The sequence below is a fragment of the Stomoxys calcitrans genome, chromosome 1 (assembly GCF_963082655.1).
Source record: "Stomoxys calcitrans chromosome 1, idStoCalc2.1, whole genome shotgun sequence".
In the NCBI taxonomy this organism is placed as follows: domain Eukaryota; kingdom Metazoa; phylum Arthropoda; class Insecta; order Diptera; family Muscidae; genus Stomoxys; species Stomoxys calcitrans.
In genome coordinates this window covers 90831635-90855278 of record NC_081552.1, presented here as the reverse complement: position 1 = coordinate 90855278, position 23644 = coordinate 90831635, and the positions used below count along the sequence as shown (strand labels likewise).

The 23644-nt window shown below is 36.5% G+C and overlaps 1 long non-coding RNA gene across 1 annotated transcript in view; it reads right to left on the bottom strand.

The window, feature by feature from the left end:
• Window positions 1-21136, bottom strand: part of LOC131994322 (uncharacterized) — a 90731-nt gene extending 69595 nt beyond the window's left edge. Inside the window, exons 1-2 of the long non-coding RNA XR_009396630.1 lie at window positions 21060-21136; window positions 20980-21002 (exon numbers count right to left, since the gene is read on the bottom strand). This is a non-coding gene — a long non-coding RNA (uncharacterized LOC131994322). The remainder of the gene's footprint in view (window positions 1-20979; window positions 21003-21059) is intronic.
• Window positions 21137-23644: the final 2508 nt, after the last annotated feature.

Here is a 23644-nt window from a genome sequence, read left to right as displayed (position 1 = left end):
GAGAAGTTGTGAGAACAGTCAGAGTGGCGAATACTGTAATAAGGTGCCGGGCCATAAAGGAGTAAGGGCGAATCAAAGGGCAGACGATTTGGCGGTGAGCGCCAGAGGACTGCCGTCAATAAACTTGGTTAACCCGCCTTTTGGGTCGACGCAATCCGAGTTAAGGGCGTTGGCGACGAACGCGCATGTAACACTATGAAACAGTCGGTAGGACGGCGAAAATCCTATAGGGTGATCCGGTTAGTGAGAGGACGAGGCTATTACTGAACGGAAGTAAGAAGGAATCCAGTATACCTTTGGTATCATAACATATCAGACTACGATATCAGAATATTGAGGCGCTTGGAATGCTCTTCAACGTTCTCCTAGTGGAACAAATGTTGTGTCATAGCCAATTAAAGTAAGCGAGTCCGTTGAGTCAAATTTCAAAATTCTAGCTCCATCCATCCGCCCTGTACAAAGTTCAACCAGTTCGAGAGGTTAAGCTCGCTCCGTTAAGAAAGTACCATTTTGTATATTTGAGTATATAAATATACGAATAAAAACTATCTTCTAGTTGCCCAATATATGCCTTCATGGTACCAATTACACTACTTTAGTACTATTTCTTCCTCATGTCAAACTTTTGTCAAGACTGCGATAATACTAAATGTACGATTTTTTATACCCTATACCACCACTGTGGTACAGGGTAATATAAGTTAGGGAATTTGTTTGTAACACACAGAAGAAAGAGAGATAGACCCATTGATAAGCACACCGATCGACGCAGAATCACTTTCTGATTTGATTTCGCTATGTCCGTCTGTCCATGTTAATTCGTGTAGTCGCAGTTTTCATCCGATCGTCTTAAAATAAATTTCAGGCATGTTTTTCGGTCTAGAGAGGAAGGCCATTGAAATTGAAAAACATGAATTCGGATGTGGATATAGCTCCCATATATATGTTCGTCCGATTTAAAGTTATAATGGAATAAAATGCTCATTTGTTGACCGATTCTCTTAAAATTCGGTAGGAATGATTTCCTCTTGACTCAATACTGGTGCCTTTCATGGAAATATGTTCAGATTTAGATCTAGCTCTATATATATATATATATATATATATATATATATATATATATATATATATATGTATGTGTACTGAGACTTTTGGCGACACTTTTCCTATCTACCGGTACTTTTGAGAACATTTTGGCTTTTTGGGGACAGTCCTCAAAAGTTTTGTCATGTACCGTGACTTTCGGGGACACTGGACTTTCGAGGACATTTTAAAAAAAAATTTGTTTATTGGTTCGTTTGAAAGCTCTATTATTATTAATTATAAAATTATTATTTTTTTTCATATGTACACGCTATTTCCATCCTTTTTTTCCATTTTAAAATTATTTTTCTCAACCCAGGGTTGCCATCCTCGTTACTAATTATCACAGGTACAACGCCGTTGAACTACAAACATTTCATGTGGCTTTGTACTCAAGTGTCCTCATAATACCCGATACATTGCAAGGAAAAATGTCCCCGATTGTAACGGAGTACATATATATAAATATGTATTCATAAATATTAATTGCGACATGGACGACAATGTTCTACTCATTTACTTAGTGGTCGATTTTAGAGGAAACGATTATGGTTATAAAGACACAGCTAATTGAACATATTAAATTTCTATTTGTGTTTAAAATGTCAAAAAATACATTCTTGAAAGGATAGACAAATAGAACACTATAAGTGTGTTCGCGTACTTTTCAATATTGGTAGGTCACTATAGGTCAATTCGCGTATTGTTTCAGTAATATTTGCAGAAGAATGAATTCGACCTGTACCTTGATTACAAGAAAACATGGACAAACAGACAAACGCACATAGTTAAATCGAATCAGGAAGTAGTTCAAGCCAATCGGTATGCTTAATGGAATTTTTTTAGCTTTGCAAATAAAAGCACTAATTATCACGGGTACAACGCCGTTGAACTACAAACATTTCATGTGGCTTTGTACTCAAGTGTCCTCATAATACCCGATACATTGCAAGGAAAAATGTCCCCGATTGTAACGGAGTACATATATATAAATTTGTATTCATAAATATTAATTGCGACATGGACGACAATGTTCTACTCATTTACTTAGTGGTCGATTTTAGAGGAAACGATTATGGTTATAAAGACACAGCTAATTGAACATATTAACATTTCTATTTGTGTTTAAAATGTCAAAAAAATACATTCTTGAAAGGATAGACAAATAGAACACTATAAGTGTGTTCGCGTACTTTTCAATATTGGTAGGTCACTATAGGTCAGTTCGCGTATTGTTTCAGTAATATTTGCAGAAGAATGAATGCGACCTGTACCTTGATTACAAGAAAACATGGACAAACAGACAAACGCACATAGTTAAATCGAATCAGGAAGTAGTTCAAGCCAATCGGTATGCTTAATGGTATTTTTTTAGCTTTGCAAATAAAAGCACTAAGTTATAATACTCTGTTCCACGGTTGTGGTGTGGGGCTTAAATATTTTAATATGTATACTTAAAATTGCTTTGTCATGGATATTATTTAAGAATCCCTTACTTAACTAAATTGTGTTGTGGAAAAAATTTTGGTTTTAAGGTGGGTATTAACTTCGTTCACCAGGGAAATTTTTCACAAAACGTTGTTTCACTATTTTTTTGAACCTCAATAAAGTCTACTCTCAATTTTGATCTCATATGAAAACACCGTCAAACATATGATCCACCACCAAAATTTACTTTTCTAAACTGTATTGTTTGTGTAGTTATATTATAAAAAATAAAAATGTAAGAGCTATATTTGCCAACAACAACTGTTTATTGAAACGACAATGATCGAAATAGCGACTAAAACTCTTTTGTTATCATGTTGGCCCAAGTTGAAAAACGCTTCGTCCACGCTTTTAGAGAAAGCTAGTTTTTCACTCAATAAAGAACTTAGTACCACAAATGAAAATGTTTTCACAGATTTTTTTCACTATTTTTTTTTATATGGAGTTTCACTGTGAAAACTGAAGTTAATACGCACCTTTAGAAACAAATTCCGACTAAAACATACCCAAATGTCGAAGCGATTTCAATTTTTTTAATTGCAAATCACTTTTTAGTAGTCTTTTCATTTTTCACTGCAATTTTTGCTTGTATTTTCACAGTTTCTTTTGGGAACTTCTCGATTTCAACCCCCTTTTTAAATATTTCTAATTTGACAAAGAAGTTTCATTGTCTTTTCTCAATATCCGAAATCCCATCAGTTTCTTTTCGTCTATAGGGGGCTATACCGAAATCTGCACCGATCTGGGTCAAATTAGGCTAGGATTTTGAGTGGCCTTATATACAGTTATGTGCAAAAAAATAGGGACAACAGATAGACGGACAAATAAAGGATTCCAAAGCGAGTAAAACGTCAGCTAAATCGATTCTTTATAGAATTTTTTTAATGCACCGCCATTGCAAAAACGATTTTTGTTACGAAAATGTCAAACATGTACTGATATTTAACAAGAAAGCTCTATTGCTACAAGCAGTCCAATTTTTAGTTGTGCAGAATAATAGGAACACTTCGGGTTTTAAAACAAAAATCACAAAACTAGAAAAAAGGAAGGCAAGTTTTGAGTTACAAGTGCAGCCAAATTGTGTTCTAACAGCGTTGTTGTAACTTAACAATCTCTTGTGCTTAATAAAGGCTTGGACCATCCTGGGCATAGAGTCGGTTCAGTTCAGGCGAACCGAAACTGATATAATTAACTGCAAATGCAAATTTTGCCCATGAACACTCCATTGAGGAACAGGGGCAAACTTCTCACATATCAATGAGTGCAGTCTGATTCAAGTTTAAGCTCATTGATAAGGGACCTCCTTTTTATAACCGAGTCCGAACGGCGTGCCGCAGTGCGACACCTCTTTTGATGAGAAGTTTTTCATGGCTAAGTACCCCACAAATGTCGCCAGCATTAGGAGGGGATAACCACCGCTGAAAATTTTATGATGGTCACGCCAGGATTCGAACCCGGACGTTCAGCGTCATAGGCGGACATGCTTACCTCTGCGCTACGGTGGCCTCCAATAATTAACTACGGAGCTAAAATGGTTAACCAAAATTCATGGGAATTGAAATGAAGTATTCCCCTTATATGAGTTTTAATGATATACCAAACATTTTTAATCGAATTTAGATTCGGAGACTTTGGGGGCCACCACAGAACAGACATTTTATTGCTTCTATACCTAGGTTGTCTATATTAAGAAGTGTGCTTAAGGCTCTTATCCGGTTGGAAAATTTATCCGACTTGCCTACAGTCTTCAGATAATCCAAGGACACAATTCTGTAAATTTTCAAAATAATTTGTAGATATAACGATATCCTATATACAATACAAGAGGTCCACTTTATTGTATAGAAACATTCCCCTAACCACGATAATTCTACCGAGATGTTTGATAGTTTAAACGGTGTACTTGGGGTTTGCAGAGGCTTGAGCCGGTCTCATTACATGATATTATCCCCTATTTAGGCTATTCAAAATAATTTTTATTTATCAACCAAAAAATATTGCGCCATCCTTTTTGTGGCGAGTTGAAAATATCATATTTGATATATCCAATATATCAACCTTTGTTGAGTAATCTATTTTGACAACATAGGCGTCATTTTTATTCATAAACTTTTAAGAAATTAGAGTTTTTCGAAGAATTTAAGTAACAACTTTTACATTTACCAAAGTTTTTTTTTTTTGTTTAGACGATGTAAACAGTTTTTTGTTCTAAAAGTTCAACATTCCGCCTCATAATTTTCGGTTTCTTGACGCAAGTTTCTAATTTGAGGATCCATTTCACAGCATTTTCCACAAGAATTTGCGAAACCGTATGCAATTCTGCAACTTTATGGTTCTAATTTCTCAAGTTTAGTAACTTTTGAATATTTTTTCTTGTAACTACGTTACAGTACCTCGTTCTGCCTATATTTGCCTGGGGTCTTCTTTATGGTCTTCAGCCCATAAAAGCCGTAATTTTTGTCCGATTTCGCTGAAATTTGAAGCAATGAGTTGTACTAAGAACTTTGGCATCCGGTCTGAATATGGTGCATATCGGTCTATATTTACATATAGCTGCCATATAGACCGATCTGCCGATTTTGGGTCTAAAGCCCATAACAGGCGCATTTATTGTCTGATTTCACTGCAATTTGAAACAGTAACGTTTAGCCTTTGGATATTCTGTTTTAGTTTGGCTCAGATCGGTCAGGACTTGGGTATAGCTGTCATCTAGACCGATCTCCCGATTTACTGCTGATTTAAGGTCTTGGGCCCATAAAAGGCGCAATTATTGTCCGATTTCGCTGAAATTTGAAACAGTGAGTTGTGTTAAGTCAGTTGATATCCTTGTTTAATTTGGCTTAGATCGGTCCAGATTTGGATATAGCTGCCATATAGACCGATCTTCCGATTTAAGGTCTTGGGCCCATAAAAAGCGCATTTATTGTTCGATTTTACTGAAAATCTGGACAGTGAGTAGTCTTCGGCCATTTAGTATCTGTTTTTAATTTGGCTCAGATCGGTCTAGATTTGGATATAGCTGCCTTATAGACCGATCTCTCGATTTAAGATCCTGGACCCATAATAGGCGCATTCATAGTCCGATTTCGCTGAAATTTGAAACAACAAGTTGTGTTAGGTATCATGACATCATTGTGCAATTTGGCATAGATCGGTCTGGATTTGGATATAGCTGCCAAATGATCGATGTTGTTGTTGTAGTAGCCACATTTGCATGTGGAGATGGGTGGCGATCCTCGTCAAGCTCTTTCAAGATGAGCAAGCTCGTTCCGGTCCAAAGGACCAATCGCCGCGGGAACACAAATAGATCGATCTCTCAGTTTGAGATCTTGGCCCCATAAAAGGCGCATTTATTGTTCGATTTCGCTGAAATTTAGTTAATTTAATTAATTTAAATTTAATTTTAGCCTTTCGACATCCTTTTATCGGTCCATATTTGGATTTTGCTTCCAAAAAGACCCATTTTGTTCTAAAAATGTCCGTGTCAAATTTGGTCCAAATCGGACCATATTTCGAAATAGCTGCGATGAGTGCATGAATTATGAATTTTTCACCGGACTATTACGAAAGGTGGTTTAGTTATATACTCGAGGTGGTGGGTATCCAAAGTTCGGCCCGGCCGAACTTAATGCGTTTTCTCATTGTTTTGTGTTCTTTCTCATTGCCTAATCTTTCTTCGGACACAATGGACCTAAGTTCCCAGAGTAAAGCAGATAGCCATTGAGCTTGTTCTACAGGTGTCATTGTATAACATAAGATTAATAACCATAACAGCAGTGAACACAAACATCAATTTATAAAATGTTTATTTTGAAGTTTACATTTTTGTAAGGCGAATTCAAAAACTAATTGACATAAAATTTTATCAGCTGGGTTGATGAGACCATCTGATAAATACGCCTTGGATGATTCTAAATGTTTATTTCGATATCGACTTTCGCCTAATCGATTAGTTGACTTTGTGTAAAAAAATCGAGGTTCACTATCACTGATTAAAAAGTGGAATAATCGATTTATAGGTCGATTTGGTCTCATAACAATGTACCCCAATTTTTTGCCAAAATTATATCGCTAATGGGAGCTTTAACAGTTTTTGGACAAACTCAATGGCAAAACAGAATGAAGACCGAAACAGAATGAGCGCAATGAGTATTATTTTGAGTGTCGCGTTGCAAAAATGCAACGCTGCAAAAAAATTTCAAAAAATCTACTCACAAAAGTTGAACAATTTTTAACATTGACGACTACAAACACTACTTCACGTGTGCCAGCAATAAATGATGACCATTTTCAAGCGCCAAATTTTAAAAAATTTTAACTTTACCCCGTGACTGTGGTCTAGGCGTAAATCCGTGTAGACAGAAGTAGTTCTTTTCAGCTGGAGATACAAATTGTCCGCGTGTCAAGGCAAAGCGTGCCTCCTAGAAGCTTTTCTGCGAACAGATCGATAACGTTAATGATACCTTCAAAATGAAAAAGTTTATTTCAAAAACCTATGTCTATACTGAAACGTTGGTAGACGACATGGAAGTGAGAGCAGAGACAACGGAGTATATTTTGAGGCTTTTGGTGAAAACCCATTTTCCACAGTATACTGAGAGTGATCGAAGGATCATCATCACAAAATTTATGGTAAAGAAATCCCTGAGGAGCTTTAAACCATTTAAATCCCCCGGACCTGATGGAATATTTGCGGTGTTAATTCAGAAGGAGGCTGACTATCTGGCGCCTCATCTGGCCAATATTTTCACAGTGTGCCTAAAGGTACGTTCAGATTGATCAAATATTTGATCCATCTTGCATCTTGTTTTGTTATTTATGCCCAAAATATGTCAAATTCGATAATTCTTGCTTTTGCATTTATATTAAAGTACGTTTACCATGGTCACTAAATCCGGATTTAAGGCTCTCATCAGCTGATTTTATTAAGGGAAAACAGGTGATCGAGCCACTAAATCCGGATTTAGTGGCCAATGTAAACGTGCTTTTAGACACATTTATTTAACACATTTTGTTTGTTCAAAAACGAATCAAATAGCGTTAAGGTACGTTCAAATTTATCAAATATTTGATCCATCTTGTTTTGTTATTTATGCCCAAAATATGTCAAATTCGAAAATTCTTGATTTTGCATTGATATTAGACACATTTATTTGACACATTTTGTTTGTTCAAAAACAAATCAAATAGCGTTACCATTAAATACAAAAATGCTTTTAAAAGTACGTTTACATTGGCCACTAAATCCGGATTTAAGGGAAAACAGGTGATCGAGCAATTAAATCCGGATTTAGTGTCCTATGTAAACGTGCTTTTATATATAAACAAAATTAGATTACACATATATCTTGAGCTAAAATATCGTCTTGTTTTGTTTCTAAGTTAAATACTTTGCGTATCTGGGTCGATTCGATGCCAAGTATTGTCAAAAATTCAAAAAAAAAAAAATTATGTCGGCTGATAGCTTAAGCCGCTTTTACACGGAATGTAAATGTCTTATGACCTGTCACTTTTTGTACTCACATGTAATTGAAAATGTCTGTCAAAATTTGTGAATTTACATATGATTCATAATTTTGCTATCACACCTGCATTTTATGTCCGTATGACATAACCTAAAAATTTGATCACAAGCTGATTTTTTTATGCGTAAAAATTGTTAAAGTTGTGGAAAAGCTGGTTAATTTATAAAATTGCGAAAATCAATTTAATTTTGAGTTACTTTCATTCGACTGATATCAAAAACCGCTGATTTCTTTATGTTTTTGTCAGAAGGAATAGGGGGCGCTCTAATCGAAAGAAATTACATGGGCTATTTTGAAAAGTGATTCTCGTATATTAGTTTTGTTTGTATCACACGGCATGTACAACTCTGCATGTGCTAAATTTGACATGTAAGACAAATACATGCCGTCTAAATGAGCCTTTAGCTTAACCTTATTCAGTGAACCCTGGCATTGAGGATGTCAACTTGTTCTCTTTGTAAATTAATTCTTTGTTTAGATTTTCTCCTATTTTTGTCATTTTCATTCGGCACATATGACATCCTTAATGATGTTAATGGGGCCTATCCACTTTATGTTTTCGAAAATGACCTAACCTTCTATTGGTGAATCCTGCCCCTGTCCTATGGTGATGTGTTTAAAAACAATGATGTTTTCCAAAGCAAAGCGAGTTAATGCAGATACTGCATGACAGTAAATCGAAACAATTGGAAAGTTTAAACTCAAGCAAGTTAAAGCCCCAATTAGACGAGCCGACAAGTCATACGACATGTCACTTTCTGTAATCATAAGACTTGTCTTATGTAAGTCAAATACGAATAGAGCGCTCTCTAATCGCCATGTATTGTCGTATGTATTGCACTTTTTTTTATAGACATGTGTCTACATGTATGTTCGATGAAATAGAAGCTCGATTTAATCGAAAAAGTTGCATATTTATTCCAAAATCCATTTGTCATATTAAATTTTTCTTACGTATCACACGATGTGTACAATTTTCAGCGCGGCTATTTTTGAAATTACATATGACTTGTCGGCTCGTCAATGGAGGCTTTAGTTAAAAGTTTTTAAAATACCTACTCTAAACAAAAAAACTTTTACACTCGTATTCACAAAACTTAAAACAGCTTTATAATAGTTTTATTTGACAGTTCTATAAAGTATATCTGTCAAATAAGCATACTTTAACACTATTTTAAGTTTTATGAATATGGGCATTAGTTGCGAACTTCCCTTCATAATTTGTTGAAATTGACAGGGTTGCATTTTTAAAGCAAAATTTTGATCTTTGCCATTGTTGCATTCGGGAATGCATTGAAATCATTGCTTCAACAAACTTCACTTGTTTCCGCTATTTTTAATGCGGTTTAAAATTTGGGTACCTTTTAATCCGGTATATGAGTTTCGGTACTTTGTACTTTGAATCATTTGGTATCAAATATTATGGGTCGTTTTACATAATGGCTGTGTATTATTTATGTATGTACTATATGGTGCATTGCAATGAAATATGTATGAAAATGACATCAATCCAGATTGGCAACTAATGCTAAAGCAGAGTATTTTATTCAGCTTTCGGATTCGTTGTGAAAAAACAAAATTTTTTGTTTAACATAATTACTTAAGATGCCTTTAGACGAGCAGACATGTCATAGGTTATTTCAAAAATAGCTACTCTGAATGTTGTACACATGATATAATCACCAGGTAGCGTACCGTAAACAGCTGAGTACAATTTTTTTCTCGCGAAGTACACAATCTATCAACGAGTGTGTGTGTGTGTGTATTATAGTTAAGAACCATAGCACAAACAAACAATGAAAAATGGAGCGAACTAGTAACATGCTCAAAATCAGGGTTGCACTAATCACTGATTTTGACAGATAGTGTACTCAAAATTTTTTTGTTGGGCAACTGCCACTACCTGTAAATAAATATGTCTTGGTTGTACATATCATAAGCAATCAGCCGACTTACAATTTGTGAGTTTTGACAATACTCGGCATTGAGGATGTCAACTTTTTCTCTTTGTACATTCATTCTTTGTTTAGATTTTCTCCTATTTGTCTCATTTTTATCCTGCACCTTCCTTAATGATCTTCATAGGGCCTATCCACTTTGGCCTAATCTTCTTTTAGTGAATTCAGGTGTGATATGTACGAAAAGTGTAATATGACAAATGGATTTTGGAATAAATATCCATTTTTGAGTGTCGCGTTGCAAAAATGCAACACTGTAAACAAATGCCAAAAAATCAACACGCAAAACTTGTTATCTTTGACGACTAAAAACAATATCTACATGTGGCAAAAAAAATATAACTTTACCGGTTTTTTTTTGGTTGCAGTGTTGCATTTGCCTGCAATGATGCTAGATATGACAAGACGAGTTATTGGTGCCTTTAAATAACCAATGGCCATCATGTTCTGGCGGCGATCGGTCCTTGGGAACGGAACGAGCTTGCTTACCTAAAGGAGCTTGACGAGAATCGCCACCAACCTCCACATACAATTGTGGCTAAGTCATTTTAATTTTATATAAATGTTTCTCGGGGTTTATAATTGCGATTTCATTAAAGTTCTAAAGCCCCGTTTACATTGGCCGCTAAATCCGGATTTAAGGCTCACGTCAGCTGATTTTCTAAAGGGAAAACAGGTGATCGAGCCATTAAATCCGGATTTAGTGGCGAATGTAAACGGGGTTTAAGCAATTTTTGAATTCCAGAATGTTTAATCATTGAATAAATATGTTGCGTTCTGCCTCTTTTAGTTTTGTCATTCAGATTGAATGATGACACCATAAGTTTTGATAAGCGGCGATAAGATTGGCCACTTAGCTAATCGGGGATAGCATTTTTCGCCATACAAACTAAGCGGGGAAAATCCGCTTAATGGCTAAATAAAACAAAGCTACTATTACTCATGGCCGGCTACAAAGCACGAAATGATTCAACAAAAAAATTTCGACGAAATTCTGTTATTCGCCAATCTTGTTTTCAGATTATTTGCATTGGAAGAAATATATATAAAACAATTTTATACTACATATATTTCATACCGATTATTTATAACATGTGAAGATCGAATAAAAACAACATACATACATAATTATTAAGTATGAACGACCCATTAAGTTTAAAGCAAATTAATCAAAGTACCAAGTACTCAACTGTGGTGGAGTGAGTAACTAGACAAAGAAAAAAACAAATCAATGGCAATTTGTAATGTAATAAACATAAGAAAACTCGTGCGCTAGCCCAAGGAAAATTAAAATAGCATTGCAGCTTATATTAAGTGAGAGTTTTAAAAGGTGAACATCTCTCTAAATGCCACATCAAATTTGCTATGCAATGAAGGAAAGTGTATTGCATAAGGGCGATCTGAATCGATCGTAACAAAAGGTGGTCAGAAAAGGCAAAGCCTCAGCACAATATTTTGTTTAATTATGAAATACCACATTATTCATGCAGCGTAACGCCAAAAAAAAATGTATTTTGATATTATAATGTTAATTTTAATTAAGTGTCAAAATTAAACAAAGTGTGATAATTTAATAAAATGTTATGCAAATGTATCATGTTTTTCTTAATCGATTTTTTTATTGTCAAGGTATCTTAGAAGGATTCAGTGAGCTTTATTGGACATTACCGAAAATACAATTGAGATGTTCGGATAATATAAACACTTCTACCATTTAAGGTCTTGAGTTCATAAAAGGCACATCTCTTATCTTACTAATCTGAAATTTGTACATAGTCTTGTATGAGACTACGCATTGGATGGGGTCATATATGGATATATGCAGCTGCCAAATAGACTGATCTTCAGATGTAAGGCCGCGAGTCTACACAAGTATATATATTATTGGTATCTCTGAAGTTTGAAATAAAATGTAGTGGATCATTCGATGCGCATTTCAAGTACAATCCAAAATTGTTTAAATATTTCCTTATATGTAAAATAGTTGCTCGTATTGTATAGGATAACAAACATGATATATCCAAAATTTGGCTCAGCTATACTTTATTCGTTTGTATGCTCAATTATGGCATTTCGTTCGCATCACATATCTATTTCTTTCACTACAAAGTGTAATATTATTATTCCGCGTTAAACTTTATGACGATATAGCCATGTTTCTCCATTCTTCTGTCTGTTGAAATCACGGCACAGCTTAACGATATTGAGCTGAAACTTCGCAGACAATCTTTTTATACCCATCACCAAATATCAATATCCGACCCTATAAAATATATATATATTCTTGATCGTCGTAAAAGTATAAGACGACCCAGCCATGTCCGTCCATCTGTCTGTTGAAATCAGGCTACAGTCTTTAAAAATAAAGATATTTAGCTGTAACTTTGCACATTTTCTGTTTTTATCCATAGGCAAGTGAAGTGGGCTATATCGGACTATATCTTGGTGTAGACCCCATATAAAACGATCTGCCGATTAAAGGTCTTAGGCCCATAAAAGCCGCATTTATTACCCGATTTTGCAGAAATTTGAGACAGAGTTGTTTTCGGTCACTAGACATCCTTGTTTAATTTGGACAAGATCGGTTTAGATTTCGATATATGTAGCTGCCATATAGACCGATTTCTCGACTTATGGTCTTGGGCCCATAAAAGGCTCGTTTATTGTCCGATTTCGCTGAAATTTGGGACACCAAGTTGTATTAAGCTCTTCGACATCTTTTTTAAATTTGGACCAGATTGGTTCAGATTTGGATATAGCTGCTTTATAGACTAATCTCTCGATTTAAGGTCTTATAATCCAAAAAGTGGCATTTATTGTTCGATTTCGCTGAAATTTAGGGCAGTGAGTTGTGTTAGGTCACTCAATATCTTTCTTCAATTTGGCCAATACCAGTCCAGATTTGTATATAGCTGCTATATAGACCGATCTCTTGATTTGAGGTCTTGTGCACATGAAAGGCGAATTTATAATCTAATTTCGCTGAAATTTGGGACAATGAATTGTGTTAAGCACTTCAAAATCTGTTTCCAATTTGGCTTAGACCGCTCTAGATTTAAATAGAGCTGCCATAAAAACCGATCTCTCTATTTTAGGTTTTGGGCACATAAAAGGCGCATTTATTGTCCGATTTCGTTGAAATTTGGGACAGTGAGTTGTGTTGGGTCCCTCAATATCTTTTCAATTTCAATTTTGCCCAGATCGGTTCAGATTAGGATATAGCTGCCATATGACCGATCTCTCGATCTAAGGTCTTGGGCCCCATTTACTATCTGATTTCGCTCTAATTTGACGAAGTGATTTATGTTTGGCTTTTCGACATCCAGGGGTTATATGGTTCAGATCGGCATATATCTGGTTATAGCTGCCAACAAAATCAATATTTTGTTATTCAAAATTGAACATTGACTTTTATTTATTACACCAATCAATGTCCGTGCCGGGTTTGGTCCAAATCGTACATAGCTGCTATGGTTGCACAAAATATGCATCTTTTATCGGATTATGACGAAAGGTGGTTTACATATATACCCGAGGTGGCTGGTATCCAAAGTTCAGCCCGGCCGAACTTAATGCCTTTTTACTTGTTTTATTTATGCAGGCTATACAAATTGAAAAAATTAGTTGAAACGATCCATGCCAAATATGTAAACATCGGTATATTTAAGATATAGCTGTCTGTATCGGGTCGCATTCGGCTATAAAAAGGAGGCTCTTTATCATTGAGCTAAAACTTGAATCGGACAGCACCCATTGATATGTGAGAAGTTTGCCACTGTTCCTTAATGGAATGTTCATGGGCAAAATTGCAATTGAGTTGGCCTTTCTATATTCCTATCGAGTATGGCTAAGATGCAAATGCAAATTGCAAATTTGCCCATGAACATTCCATAAAGGAACAGGGACAAACTTCTCACATATCAATGAGTGCAGTCCGATTCAAGTTTAATCTCAATGATAAGGCACCTCCTTTTTATAGCCGAGTCCGAACGTCGTGCCTCAGTGCGACACCTCTTTCGGGAGAAGTTTTTTCATGGCAAAGAACCTCACAAATGTTGCCAGCATTAGGAGGTGAAAACCACCGCTGAAAATTTTTTGGGATGTCGACGCCGGGATTTGAACCCATGCGTTCAGCGTCAAAGGCGGACATGCTAACCTGAGCTACGGTGGCCTCCATTATTTTGAATATAGCTGCCATTTATACTGATCTCTCGGATAAAAGCAGAGTTTATTGCCCTATTTCGCTGGAAGTTTGCACAGTGAGCTTTGTTAGTCTCTTCGACATCCGTTTTCTATATGGCTCAGATCAGTCTATATTTCGACAATGCTGCTATATAGACCAATATCCCAATTTGGGGTATTGGGTCCTAAAAGTCGTATTTTTTAACCCATTTCGCTGGAATTCGCTACAGTGTGCTATGCCAGGCTTTTCGACATGAGGGCTCTATATGGTTTAGATCGGTCTATATTTGGATATAGCGGCCATAGAGACCGATCACCCGATTTAAGTTTTTGGGCCCATAAAAGCTGTATTTTGTTGCCGATTATTCTGAAGTTGGGTACATTGGGCTGTAGTACACCTTCACATATCGTCCTGAAAATGGTAAAGATCAGACTATATTTAGATATAACTACCACATAGACCAATATTCTGTTTTACCATTTTGAACGGTGAATTGTATTAGATTGCTCGACGTCGAATCCAAATGGGACCATATTTTGATACAGCCATAGGTTCACATGTTATGCATCTTTCACCAAATAGCGACAAAATGTATCCGACGTGGCGGACATCCAAAGTTCGGCCCTGCTTTTTAAGTACCTTTTTTCTTTTTGGTTAGTGTTTTTTGCATTTGATATCCTGTTTTGATCTCCAACATGTTATGTTATTTATTTATGACTCATCTAAAGACTTTGGGGATCCTTTGGGGAGTGCTCAAAACATTCAAAACTAGAACAACATATTCACGAGGTTTTATTTTCAGGTCAAAATGTGTTTTTAATTTTAAGGTGGTCAGACATATAGACAAGAAGACTGACATGAATGCACATATTCACATATTTGTGAATTTATTCACAATATATATTTAAATCAACTTCACAAAATAAATCATTCAAAATCACATTTACTTCCAATATTCAATATGTTTTCTTATTTCTTTTTTATATTTGTTATGAGGCAAAATTTCATCACAATATTAAAATTCTGGACAGTAATATGCAGTTAGCTGTTGTCCTCGAAAAGTAGTCAAAGTCGGTTGTCCTAAAACAACGGCGATGCGTAGAAGAAATTGAAAATAAATTAAGCAGCGTTGGCAATCCTGTTTTACTTATATACAGCGTGATATTCAAGGACGCGTCCTCGAAAGTAACGATACATAAAGTAATGTACTCAAAACTACCGGTAGGTAGTAAATCTGCGATAAATAGGCCCCAAATAGGGCAAAAAATTTTTTTTTTATATAGAAAGGCTTAAAAAGTCGCGAGATAATTTTTAATCGGTCAAAACTCCGAAAATTTTTTGGTCCCCAAAAGTCACGGTACACATACATATATATATATATATATATATATATATATATATATATATATATATTTATATATATATATATATATATATATATATATATATACATATATATATACATAACAAGTAAAAGCGTGCTAAGTTCGGCCGGGCCGAATCGTATATACCCTCCACCATGGATCGCATTTGTCGAGTTCTTTTCCCGGCATCTCTTCTGAGGCAAAACAGGATATACGGAAAGATTTGCTCTGCTATTAGAGCGATATCAACATATGGTCCGGTTTGGACCACAATTAAATTATATGTTAGAGACCTGTGTAAAATGTCAGCCAATTCGAATAAAAATTGTGCCCTTTGGGGGCTCAAGAAGTAAGATAGAGAGATCGATTTATATTGGAGCTGTATCAGGCTATATACCGTTTCAGACCATAATAAACACGTATGTTGATGGTCATGAGAGAATCCGTCGTACAAAATTTCAGGCAAATCGGATAATAATTGCGACCTCCAGGCTCAAGAAGTCAAGATCTCAGATCGGTTTATATGACAGCTATATCAGGTTATGAACCGATTTGAACCTTATTTGACAGTAGTTAAAAGTAAAAATAAAACACGTCTTGCAAAATTTCAGCCCAATCGGATAGGAATGGCGCCCTGTAGAAGCTAAAGAAATCAAGTCCCCATATCTGTTTAAATGACAGCTATATCAGGTTATGAACCGATTTGAACCATACTTGGCACAGTTGTTGGATATCAAACAAAATACCACGTGCCAAAATTCATTCAAATCGGATAAGAATTGCACCCTCTAGAGGCTCAAGAAGTCAAGACCCAAGATCGATTTATAAGACAGCTATATCAGGTTATGGACCGATTTTAACCATACTTGGCGCAGTTCTTGGATATCATAACAGACACATTGTGCAAAATTTAATTTTAATCGGATAAGAATTGCGCACTCTAGAGGCTCAAGAAGTCAAGACCCAAGATCTGTTTATATCGCAGCTATATCAGGTTATCGACCGATTTGAACCATAGATGGCACAGTTGTTAAGTATCATAACAAAACACGTCGTGCAAACTTTCATTCCAATCGACATAAAGTGTCGCCATGTCCTTCGCCATGGCTAGATCGACATAAAGTGTCGCGACGACAAAGAATATATATACTTTATGGGGTCTCAGACGAATATTTCGAGTAGTTACAAACATAATGACGAAATTTTTATACCCCTCATCCTATGGTGGAGGGTATAAAAATCAATTTGTGTTTGTTTGTTTGTGTGTTCCTTATAGACTCAAAAACGGCTGAACCGATTTTTTTGAAATGTTCACAAATGGTGCATAATGATCCCGTGGTGAAAATAGGGTACTAAATTTTTTGATTTCTGAAGGGAGGGCGTACCCTCCACCTTACCATAATTTTCAGAAACGCCAGATCTCGGATGCGATTTAAGCGAAATTTTGTGTGCTCTCTTATAGTAACAAAAATTTGGTAACCAAATTTCGGATGGGGTTCCTGTGGGGCCGCCCCACCTCCAAAACCTACAAAATATATATAGACCGATCACGACAATATGGGACTCAAATGAAAGGTATTTGAGAGTAGAAAACATCCAATTGTCGGACCATGTGTTTGGTGGACCACCCCAACCCACAAAACACCCGTAAATCGGACAAATTTACCCACCATGGCAAAATGAGACTCAAATGAAAGGTATTTACGAGTAGAATGCGGATATGATATCAAAATTTTGGATCAAGTTTCTGGGGGTCCGCCCTTCACCAAAACACACCCCAAACAGGACTTATTTGCTGACCATGGCAGTATGGGGCTTAAATTAAAGGTATTCGAGTTTAGAATACGAATCTGATATCAAGATGTGGGAACACGTGTTTGAGGGGCCGCCCATCCCCGAGAACATTCCCCAAAAAAGACAAATTTACGACCATGGCAATAAGGGGCTCAAGTGAAAGGTCTTTAGAGGTAAAGCACGAATCTGCGATCAATGTTTGGAAAAAATGTTTATGGGGCCACCCCAACCTATAACACCACCCAAATAGGAAATATTTGCTGGCCATTGCAAAGTGAATCTCAAATAAGAGGTATTTTAGAGTAGAACACGAATCTGACATATATTTTCCAAGCCAAGTCACTGAACGGCCGCCCCATCCCCCAGAACACCCCCCATACCGGTAATGTTTACCGACTATGGAAAAATGGAGCTCAAGTGAAAGGTATTAGGGAGTAGACCATAAATCTGACATCAACGTTCGGGTGGTGCGACATCCCCCACCAACGTGTAGGGGGATGTCCCACCACCATAACAACCCCCAAGTTGGACGTATTTTCTCACCTAGACAATTTGGGTCTTCAAGACAGTGGAGCTCGAAATTCATAGTTTTTTTTTGCTGGCTTTTGCAATAAGGGATTTAAATGAATAGTATTTGAGATTAGAAAACGAATTTGATATCCAATTTTGAGGCCAATGGCAATATGGGGTTCAAATATATGAAAATAGAGCACGTTGCTGATATATTTTCAGGACTTAGTGATTGGAGGACCATTCCACTCTCCAAAACAACCCCACATCGGGCATATTTACCGACGAAATCAATGTGGGACTTAAATAAAAGGAATTGGCGGTAAGGCAACAATTTATACCCACTTTGGGGACCAATTTTCTGGGGGTCTACCCTTTTCCCAAAATACCCCAAAAACAGCTATTTTTTACTGACCATTGCAACATGGGGCTTAAATAATGGTATTTGAGGGTAGAATACGATACGCACCAAGTGTCCACCTCATCCCCGAAACACCCTTAAATCAGATATAATGAGAATATGGGGCTGAAATAAAATGTTTTAAGAATGGAGTAGACCTTACATCCAAACTTAAATTCGTAGATCAATAAACATCTATTGGATTCAAACAAGTAAAACGTGTTCGGCCGGGCCAAATCTTATATACCTTCCACCATGGATCGCATTTGTCGAGTTCTTTTCCCGGCATCTTTTCTTAGACAAAACAGGATATAAGAAAAGATTTGCTCTGCTATTAGAGCGATATCAAGATATGGTCCGGTTTGGACCACAATTTAATTATATGCTGGAGACCTGTGTAAGATGTCAGCCAATTAGAATATGAATTGCGCCCTTTGGGGGCTCAAGAAGTAAACTAGAGAGATCGATTTAAATGGGAGCTGTATCGGGCTATAGACCGATTCAGACCATAATAAACACTTATGTTGATGGTCATAAGAGAATCCGTCGTACAAAATTTCATGCAAATCGCATAATAATTGCGACCTCTAGAGGCTCAAAAAGTCAAGATCCCAGATCGGTTAATATGACAGCTATATTAGGTTATGAACCGATTTGAACCTTATTTGACACAGTAGTTGAAAGTAAGAATAAAAAACGTCTTGCGAAATTTCAGCCAAATCGGATAGGAATGGCGCCCTCTAGAAGCTCAAGAAGTCAAGTCCCCATATATATATTTATATAACCGCTATATCAGGTTATGGACCGATTTAAACAATAAGGGACTCAAATGAAAGGTATTTAGGATAAGAAAACGTATCTGGTATCCAATTGTCGGATTAAGTGTTAGGGGGACCACCCCAACCACCAAAACACCCCTAAATCGGACATAAAGGGTGATTTTTTTGAGGTTAGGATTTTCATGCATTAGTATTTGACAGATCACGTGGGATTTCAGACATGGTGTCAAAGAGAAAGATGCTCAGTATGCTTTGACATTTCATCATGAATAGACTTACTAACGAGCAACGCTTGCAAATCATTGAATTTTATTACCAAAATCAGTGTTCGGTTCGAAATGTGTTCATTCACCGTAACGTTGCGTCCAACAGCATCTTTGAAAAAATACGGTCCAATGATTCCACCAGCGTACAAACCACACCAAACAGTGCATTTTTCGGGATGCATGGGCAGTTCTTGAACGGCTTCTGGTTGCTCTTCACTCCAAATGCGGCAATTTTGCTTATATACGTAGCCATTCAACCAGAAATGAGCCTCATCGCTGAACGGTGAATGAACACATTTCGAACCGAACACTGATTTTGGTAATAAAATTCAATGATTTGCAAGCGTTGCTCGTTAGTAAGTCTATTCATGATGAAATGTCAAAGCATACTGAGCATCTTTCTCTTTGACACCATGTCTGAAATCCCACGTGATCTGTCAAATACTAATGCATGAAAATCCTAACCTCAAAAAAATCACCCTTTATTTACCGATCATGGCAATATGGGACTCAAATGAAAGGTATTGGAGTGTAGAATACTAATCTGATATCCAAATATTGGACCGAGTGTTTGGGGGCCGCCACTCCCCAAAAACATCCCCCAATGGGGACAAATTTACGACCACAAATGAAAGGTCTTTGGGAGTAAAGCACGATTCTGATATCAATATTCGCCTGAGTAGCCGCAGGGCTTAGTGATTGGTGGACTACCCCAATCCCCTTAATACCCCTAAATCGGGCATATTAGCGACCATGTCAATGTGTAGCTTAAATGAGAGGTATTGGGGGGTAGAGCAAGAATTGATACCCACTTTCGGGACCAATTTTCTGCGGGTTTACCCTTTTCCCAAAATACTCCACAAACCGCAATTTTTTATAGACCATCGCAATATGGGGTTCAAATAAAGGTATTTGGGAGCAGAATACGAATTTGATATCCAAATGTAGGACCATGTACTTAGGGCATCACCCCTTCCCAAAAACCCCCCAAAGGGAAAAATTTTTTCGATCATGCGAATATGTGGCACCAATGAAGGATATATGAGATTGAAAAACGGATTTGATAACCAATTTTGAGGCCATTTATTTTGGGGGACGCCTCATCGTGTAAACTCCCTTAAAACAATAGCAACATGGGGTTTAAATAAATAGTATTTGAGAGAAAAGCACGTTGCTGACATCTTTTCAGGGCTAAATGTCTGGGGGACCACCTTACCCCCGAAAACACCCCTAAATCAGACATCATGAGAATATCGGGCTGAAATAAAGTATTTAAGGAATGGAGTACATCTTACATCCAAAATTAAATTCGTAGACCAATAAAGATCATATGGGATTCAGATAAAGGCACTTATATTGCTAAACTGTTTTCAAGCGTATACTATTTTCGTAGCATGGTATTTTACTAAAAGCTCTTTAGTTGTCGAAAATAGATATTACGAAAAAAATTTTGTTCCATATAAAGTAAAAGAAGGCGCAGCGGTGTGAATATAAAATCAAGATTTTGTGAATATTACATATTTTGGGCAAAAATTTCAAAACAAGTTGGGCCTTATATTTGACATTTGACTAATCTTATCGTATCTTTAGGCAATTGGAAATGTGGGGCTATTGAATTAAATTACTCACCTTAGCTTGCTGTCTCAAACGACCTGAAATTATAACATTGTCATTATCAAATTCCTTTCCTGTCATTAACAAATTCCTACCTTCTTTATTTGATATTTATCGCGTGACGTTTGTCATGAATGATTTGGAGAGTTTCATGTCCAAGGAAATAAAAAATAAATGATTTATTGAATTCAGTTTCATCTCAAAACAGAGTCATTTTCCCCCAAAAATCACCACTGTTAAAGAAATGACCAAAAATTTCAACTGGTTAATCAATGGTTACAAATTCAGGCGGTCATAAGGAGAAAATAAAACAGGTATTTTCAATAATAAATCTGTCCTTGGTTAAAAGCAGTTTAAAAGGAAAGAAATTGAATTATTTCCGTTGCCAGAAACAATACCAAACAAAAATGTCGGTATTCGAGCCAGGTAAACAAAGCTGGCTATGGCCTTAATGGAAATGAGATGTGTAGCAGTGACCCCTTTACAGGGACGACTGATTGCCTTTAAAACGAAATCAAGCAGAGAAATACCAAGCGCATCAACAACAGCAAAACATAACCATTGAAATCAGTTTCACCTGCATCCTTTTTGGAACAGGTAACCTTTTGGCTAAATACAGCCTTGTCTGTATGCCGTTCGTTGTTAACAACCGAACCAGGCAGGAACAAGGCATGCGGAGTTCGATTAGCATTTGAAAGCATTTGTATTGTGTTGCAAGGTGCAATTTTGACGTTTTGAAAGGTTCTCAACGTCTATTCGTTCTGGCTTGCGATTCTCTGGCTACAAAAAATCCATGGTCATTAATCCAACACAACGCAGAGACTATAAACTGCGGTTCACCATCATTATCTTGGTCATCATCAGCAATGAGGATTTTGGAAAATTAGTGTTTCGAAGTAATTCGTTTTGGGATGTCCGTCTGTTTGCCTGTGCATCTGTAAAGCCAGGCGGGCGGACAAAGGCAGTCACTCAATAAGGGCTTAGAAAAACGGCGTCAAATTATAAGTAAACTGCAGCTGGAATTTTGGTTCTGCCTTTCATGGCTGGCCTTCCCGCCTTCCATTTGTCTTTTGTTTGTTTTTGTTTCTTTTTTCAAGGGATTTTGTCAGGTTTCCATTGTCATGACCCTAAGTCGAATGTCAGAAATCATTCATTGAAAATCTCCGTAATTATGATCTGGAAAGATGTTTTTGGAAATTTGCATTTCTTTGACGAGGGTTTGAGGAAACATACATATATATGCTGTCATTTTTAATTTTTTAACATATCCTTTTTGTACTAATCTTCGTGATTTTGTATCACTCCTTTCGTTTAATAATCCATAAAAAGCCAAATTAAAGGTTTGAGTTGCCATTGGTCAAATCTATGATTGTTATCCCTAGCTTTTAGGCGACAATTCGGTTTTCAAATCAACCTCAAAGATAAACGACGTTGAATACGATAGTATTGTCTATATGTTTTGTTTTTGCAAATCGACCCCAATCTTTTCAATTTATTAGGTTTAAAGAATACGACAATAAATGTAAAAATTAAAGATTTTGGTTGAAAAAGTCATTGAAGTTTCCGGAAATAAAGTCTTTCAATCTTAATCTACAGAATATTGATTAAAGCTCGATTAAGGAGAAAAGTCTTTTGTAGTTTGGAAATGTTATAGTAGCAAACTTTAAAATTTTAACACAGATCAAGTCATCTTTACTGAAAGTCTCTTTATACCCACCACCATAGGATGGGGGTTTACTAATCTAGTCATTCCGTTTGTAACGCCTCGAAGTATTGATCTAGGACCCCATAAAGTATATATATTCTTGATCGTTTCGACATTCTGAGTCGAACTAGTCATGTCCGTCCGTCCGTCTGGCGAAATCATGATAGCGGTCGGACGAGTAAAGCTAGCCACTTGAAATTTTGCACAGATACTTAATAATGATGTAGATCGTTGGGGATTGCAAATTGCCCTATCAGTTCTGATTTGGATATAGCTCCCATCTAAACCGATCTCCCGATTTGACTTCTTGAGCCCCTGGAAGCCGCAATTTTTGTCCGATTTAGCTGAATTTTGCACAAAGTGTTCTGTTATGACTTATAACAACAGCGCCAAGGACGATACAAATCGGTCAAGAACATGATATAGCTCCATTTAAACCGATCTCCCGATTTGACTACTTGAGCCTCTAGAAGCCCCAATTTTCATTTGTTTGGCTAAAATTTTGCACATAGTGTTCTGCTATGATTTCCAACGACTGTGCCAAGTATCTCCCGATTTGACTTCTTAGCACCTGGAAGCCTCAATTTTTATCCGATTTGGAAATTTTGCACATAGTGTACTTTTATGACTCTTAACAACTGTGCCAAAAGCGGTCCAAATCGGTCTGTAATCACATATAGCTCCCATATTTTAGCAGAATCCCTGTTGGTGGGTTCCCAAGATTCGGCCCGTCCGAACTTAGCATGCTGTGACTTTTGTAAATTTTTTGATTTTAAGGTGACAAATGTGTAATTTGATACAAATTAATATCTTCAATGGGTTTTGATATGTCAAAATCTAGATCAATACGAGGGCTACTTATACATTTCTGGCCTAATAATGAAAATGTCAAAGTGTTATCTTGGGCGGAAACTTTTATAGCAGCCTTCGTATTGTTTTCTTTTTCATCACAATAGTAGACACAGATTATTTGGG